A 7,047-nucleotide genomic window follows, 5' to 3' on the forward strand; every position below is an offset into this window, starting at 1 on the left:
GGAGCACGGAACGTGGGTCTGCAGGACTTGAGGTCGCTCTACAGTCACTATTCACAGGACTGGAGACGAGGTGTGGGCAAGACGGGTGTGGGCGAGAACGGAGCTGGGGGCGAGAGGAACTGCCGAGCAAGAAGGGGCGGGGCAGAGTGTGTGGCGGAGAGCGGGAGCTCGCGTCACGAAGAGCCGCGCGGGAAGAAGTGCGCATGCGTCGCGACGCCTCGGCCCGGTCGCAAGGGTTGATGCTTGGACTGCCTGGCCTGGCGGGACTTGGACGGGAAGGGGGCGGAGCGAGGAGCGCGGAAGTGGGGGCGGAGCCTGCAAGGGGCAGTCTCGCCCCTTCCCCTCCGTCCTACGGTCGCTTAGCAACCGCTGGCTTTTTCTGGGTTCTGGGACAGTCTCTGGCTGCTCCCCTCTCCCCATGCTGGTTCTCCTGGCGAGAAGCAGTTCTGGAAGTATCAAGACCTCTATTCACCGTTCCTGTGCTGACAGCGCTATAGCAGTACTAGAGGAAAGCTGTTTTATTTTGTTCATCGCTTACTTTTTCTCGCTGCATCTCTCATGGAGGCAGGACCTTTCTTGGGTCTGAAAAAAGAAAATGATGAGAATAATCAAAAAGTAAGTCACCCTCCCCCCGCGCCCGCAGGTCAGCTCTCCGTTCTACATGCATTGTGCGAAGCACTTTGCAAGTATTACTACCTACAGGTTGGGACCACGGTTCCATGAGCAGCAGAGCGCTTTGCCCAAGGTTATGTGTCTAGAAAGTAGTAAAGACTTGACACAAACTTCCTAGTCTGTAACCCTACCCTACCGTATGCTGTTAATATCGCCTGCCACCTGAGACTCGTCTCCAATAAAAACAAAAACAAAAAAACTTTACCACCCCTTCAAACATTGGACTTCCAAGTTCCAAAATTGACCTGGTTGCTTTTTTCTTAATATATCGGACTGACTTGCTCTTGACTTAAAGCTAAATCCAAGAGGAGCTGCTACTAATTTTTGGAGTTCATATGTCCTCTACTTAATGAAATGTTCTAGAACTTTGCGAGGACAATGGATGGTTTTGCAGCCTTATTGAACACTGCAACCTAGGCTCCAGTGTTCCGGCGTATCATCTGTGATATTGTGATTTATAAGAAGAAATATATGTATTGGGTCTTTGTCTGGTTGCTGACACAGAGCTCCTAAAATCCTCGGAACCTCCTGAGTGATAAGAGCAGGCTAGGAGCAGCTTTTGTTCTAATATTTGGTCTTTGACCACAGTTCCTGACACAGGGCTCCTGAAACCCCTGAAATCTCCTGGGTGATAGAAGTGTCATTTGTTCTAATGAAGCAACTTTACCTGGGCTTGTGGACAGCTCCTGGGTGGGGGCTGGTCATTGGAAAGACCAAAATATGATTAGAAGCTTGGAATTTTTTAACACTCCCCTAGCCTCCATCTTCTTGAGATGAAAGAAGGGTTGAAAATGGAGTTAATGAGAGATCATGCCTAGGTATGAAGCATCCATATAAATCCCAATAGTATGGGATTTGGAGAGCTTCCAGGTTGGTGAATCCATCCACATATGAGAAGGGTACCACACCCCAAATCCAGGAGGGCAGAAGCTCCTGTGCTCAGGGCCCTCCCAGACATCGCTCTCTGTATCTCTTCATCTGTATCCTTTAATAAACCAACAAACATATGTGTCCCTGAGTTCTGTGAGCTGTTCTAGCAAATAATCAAATCCAAGGGAGAGGGGGTCATAAGAACCTCCCATCTTTAGCCAAGTAGAACTGAAGTTGTGGGTAACTTGAGTACCGACTACTTGCACTTGGCATCTGAAGTGGAGTCAGTCTCATGATACTGAGTCCCTGACCTGTGGGATCTGATGCTGTCTCCAAGTAGTGTCAGAAATGAGTTAAATCGTGTCACTAGCTGGTGTCACAGAGAACTGCTTGGTGGGAGAAAACCCCCGCACATTTGGTGTCAGAAGTGAAGTGTTCTGTATGAGTAGTAAAGACGACGCACAGGATGAAATGCTGGGTTTTTCCAGTACGTGCATTGATCTGACATGCTCTTGACTTCAGGCTAAATCCAAGAGGAGCTACTACTAATGTTTGAAGTTCATATGTCATCCATTTAATGACATGTCCTAGAATCTTGCCAGGATTATGGACGTATTTGCAGCCTGTGTTTTTCCCCCCATTTCGAAAGTGAACCTAGGCTCCAGTCTTTTAGCATACCTTCTATCCACATGATTTCTCCAGATTATGAGCAATGACCAACATGCACATTTTCAGTACTGGGAATATAACAGTTGCTGGGTCAGGAGTCTTGAAATGATGCTTTTATTTGGAAAGATGTCATCATAATATTAGAAACATTCTTAATACAAAATTTATATTGCTGCTCAGATATTACAGGCCCACAAATAAGTTCCTGATCTTTTCCCAACCCCAAACCTACTCCACTGTTACTCATCTGCATTAATGGCAGCTCCACTTCATTTACTCAGGCCAGAATGCCAAGAGCCATCCTCATCCTCCTCTCTCACATCCTCTGTGCAGTGTCTGGAAATCCTTTTGGCTCTATCTTCATACTTAGGATTCGACACCCCGGTATTCTCACAGCCACCTTCATCCCTCTTTGGACAACCAGGTCTCTCTGCCCTCACCCTCCTACTCCAGTAGCCTAGTCTTCACATGACAGCCAGGGAGATCCTGGTATTTCTCTGCTCAGAACCCCACAGTGGTTCCCCAGTTCATTTGGTGTAACAAGCCAGAGTCCTTACAGTAGCCTCAGAGCCCAACACCAACTGGCCTGGGTAGCCCTGACTTGATCTCCCTTTGCTCACTGTGTCTCAGCCACAGTGCCATCGTTTGTGGTCCTTGAACCCACCTCAGGGCCTTTGCACTTGCTGTTCTCTCTCCTTATCTCTTTTTCTGAATATTTTCATTACTCCCTCTCCTCTTTCAAATCTTTTCTCACATGTCACTTTCTCATGAGTCCTTCCCTTACCAACCTATTTAACTCTGCCCCTCACACACAGCACTGCCAGCCTCCCTTACCCTGCACCATTTTTTTCAATAGCACCCACTTATCAATTCCCAACATGTTTATTATGCTTACTACTTACTGTCTGTCTCTCCCTGCTAGAATGTCAGCTCCATGAGGGGAGGCGTATTTGGCTGTTTAATTCCTTGCTGTATCCCAAGTACTTGGAAGACGGTCATGGTGCCTAGTAAAGCAGGTGCTCAGCAGACATTTGTGGAATAAATGAATGAATGAACTTGAACAGCTCTTTTTATGATGGAGTATTTTTATCCAAGCCTCTCTCACCTGCAGATACATCAACATGGTGATAAGCATAGTATACATATTTTGCATTGATATTTTGTCATCGTGTCATGGATACTATGATGTTTCTAAATACTTCCAAAATTATAACCACTTTTGCTTTTTAAGTGTACTTAGAGTGTTTGCATGCATGTTAACAACAAGTCAAACAATACAGAGTTGTATAAAGAAGAATTTATCTTCCCACCTCCACTAGTCCCTCCCTGCTGAAGAGAATCACTTTTAAATTTAGTAGATATCCTTTCAAATATTTTCCCTACACACGCATACACATGTGTAGCAGGTACAGATTTCACAGTTCAAAGACAATTATGCCTGAATTGTAACTTCATTTTCTGTATCTCAAGGCAATTTCTATTTTAGGCTTCATTTCCTCTGATGGCAGAAAAACTAAATCTAGTTAATTCGAGATAAATGGTAGCACTTTATGATTTGCTTATTTATTAATCAGTTAGAGTTCAATTCTAGTGAACTCTTTTCTCCTTTCATCTTCACATAATTACCAGGTTTTTAAATTATTGTAAAAGAAATATGTATTCAGTACAGAAAAATAGTAAATCACAAATAAACAAAAAGAAAAAATAAAAACCATCAGTAAAGCCAGCAGCCAGAAACAATCTATCCTTTCAGATTTGTTCTGTTCATATATATATATACACATATTTGAGATCATTATAATTAGCTTTTATTGCTTAATATATTGCAAACATTTTTCCATGTCAAAAAAATTCTTCTATGACATTTTTAATGACTGCCTGGTCTCCCATTGTACAAATGTACCGTAATTTGTCAGCCCTGTCTTTGTACATTTGGGTTGTTCCCAACTTTTCACTTTTGTGAAATGACTTGTAGCTAAACCTCTGTGCACATCCCTAGTTATTTCCTCAGGATAAAATCCCGGAACTGTTGGTGCATTTATTGTTGAAGGCTTTTTATGCATGTTGTCAGCAGACCTACAGAAATGTGGCACTGCCTTGATTCCAGCGAGCAGGAGGGTCCTTTTCTTCACACCCTTCCAGCACTGTCTGAAGTCTTCCCCTGTTACCCTGTTTTGATGTTTTCTTGATTATTTTCACAAGTATATTTTTTTCAGACATACATTTTTTCAGATGATAATTATTTTGGATTCGTTTTAGAAACTAGGTGCTCTTTTACAATTTATTGGGCTTCTCCTTGCCTTGGCAAGTATTCTTTGTACTGATTTTAGTCCAACGTCTGACAAGCGTAAGAATCAGTTTGTGTATTTGCTTCTTGTCATGTTCTTTTATCCCAGAATCAGAATTTTAAAGTTTTGTCCCGTAAAGGAACAGCCATACTCATTTTCTCCCTTTATCTTATTATACCTCTTAGCAGGTACAGACTTCTTTCTTTTTAAGGGTTTGAGTTTTATTATTATTTTCTTTAATGGAGGTACTGGGGATTGAACCCAGCACCTCTTGCATGCTAAGCACACATTCTACCACTGAGCTATACCCTCCATCCAATCTTAGCAACTTCTAACCCACTCGACTGCACTTCCAACACTCTTCCACCTTAACCCCCCGCTACTACACTCTTCTGGGTTTCCTCATCCCTCTCTGACCACTCCTCAGCCTTCCCAGCTGCCCCTTGTTCTCTACCCAGCATTTTGTTTTTAGGTGATCCCACAGATGTCATGTGGCTTCCTTTATCCACTCTGTGACAGAAACACCCAAATAAGGCCTCCAAGCCCCTTCTCCTGTCCTCCAGACCCATATGCCCAGCTGCCTGCGTGACTTCCCAACTGTATTCCCTCACACATAGCTCTAATTCAAATGTCCAGAACTAAACCAGCATGCCCCTTCTCATTGAGTGTCTCCATCATCCAATTGCTTGTGCCAGAAATCCAGAAGTCTTCCACAAAGTTCCCACATCCAGTCAGTCAACACACCCTCAAAGTTCATCTCCCAGTGATTTCATGACTGTGCTCTTCTCCCTGTCTCTTCCCGAGCTGGACCAGTCAGTACAGCTCATGCCCTGATTGTGGGAATTGGGTAGCACAAGACTCAAGCCTGGCCAGCCAGCTCCTTCCTGGGATTTGCTGAGCCCAGGGCAAGTTTCTCTCAGGTGGCAGACCTCAAGCACAAATGACAAGAATTTCAGCTTTTCTACTTAAAGGACAAGTGGACCAGTCCTAAAAGTCTTGGAGCACACTTGCTTAAGATGCGTTAGCCTTGCTCGACCTTCTGACGAGTTGATGCTAGGGAGCAATCTGAAGCCAAGCTGGTGACTCCCTTTGGGAGGCGCGGATTTTCCAGCCTGGTGCCCTGGTAGGTTTTCCATTATGTAGGGAATGCAGTAAGGTTTACCAGAATGACTACTGGACACATTCTCCTATTTCAGTCTGCAGATGCAAGTTTTATTTTATTCCAGTTCTGCCTCTTACTGCAGCAGTATTTCCTTTGGCAAGTTCTTAACCCTCTCTGTGCCTTAGTTTTCTCATGAATACAGTAGGGATGGTAACAGTACTTAACCTTATTCAATTATCACGGGCATTCAGTGAGATCATGCATGTCAAGTGCTTAAAATTATGCCAGGCGTATATAGTAAGTGCTCAATAAATGCTGGTTACTACTCTTATGATTAATTCAGAGAAGTTTCAGTCTAGTACTAACTTACTTTTTTTGTTGTTTCATTTGTTCTATTCTCTTCAAGAACACCAGTTTTGTATATGTTGGGACTCATTTGACTGTCTTCTGCCTCCTTCATTTTTATGTCATTGTTTCTTTTCCAGTTTTCACTTTTTGTGAATAGTTTTTTTTTTTAGTTATGCTTATTCTATTTTTGATGTTTCTAATGTTTCCAGGGAAATATCAGGTTAATGCAACTAAGTTCCCTTATGTTTCCCTTAAATTTAAATTAAAACTCCTAACATAGTACGCCTGTTTTTTTTCATCCTTCCCAAGTGTACAATTCAGTGGGTTTTAGTATATTCACAGAGTTGTACAACCATCACCATTTATTCTAGAACAGTTTCATTACCCTTGAAAGAAACCCCATGCGCATTCGCAGTCATTTCCCATTCCTGCCTCCCCAGCCCCTGGCAACCATGTTTACTTTATGTCTCTGTGTTGGCCTGTCCTGGACATTGCATATGAATGGCATTGGACAGTATGTGTCTGGCTTCTTTCACTTAGCATAGCTTTTAACATTCATCCAAGTTATAGTATGTTTCAGCACTTCATTCTGTTTTGTGGCTGAATAACCTTGCACTGTGTGTATATACTGTACCTTGTATATTTTATTCCTCAGTTGATGGACATTTAAGCTGTTTCCACTGTGCATCTGGTTTTGCCAGTGAGGCATAAGGAGTGAATAAGGAGACTGGACCGCAGCCTCCACATAAAAGCCTACAGAACCCCAGGTGAAGGAGGAGGTGTTTGGGAGGAATTTGTGTTTCCTGGAGAGCAGCTGGATATGAGCCAGGGCCCTCCTAGATTTTGGGAAATCCCAATTTTAAATGATCTGTTATCCCTGTTATTAGTGTGCACATAGTTCTCACACCGCGTTTTTTCTGTGTCATGTGGAGACAGTCCTTGCCATGGACATGTCCTGACCTTCCCCTTGTCTTCTCACTCAGCCTGCCCTTGGCCTACCCAAGTGTTCTTTCCTGAAACGCCCTCCTCCTGTAGGTGTGTCTTCATGTGTGATTTATTAGTCACCGTTCAGATTTCTAAAATCTGCTCCCTTCAGCA

This window comes from Camelus dromedarius, chromosome 3, assembly GCF_036321535.1.
Source record: "Camelus dromedarius isolate mCamDro1 chromosome 3, mCamDro1.pat, whole genome shotgun sequence".
Taxonomy (NCBI): domain Eukaryota; kingdom Metazoa; phylum Chordata; class Mammalia; order Artiodactyla; family Camelidae; genus Camelus; species Camelus dromedarius.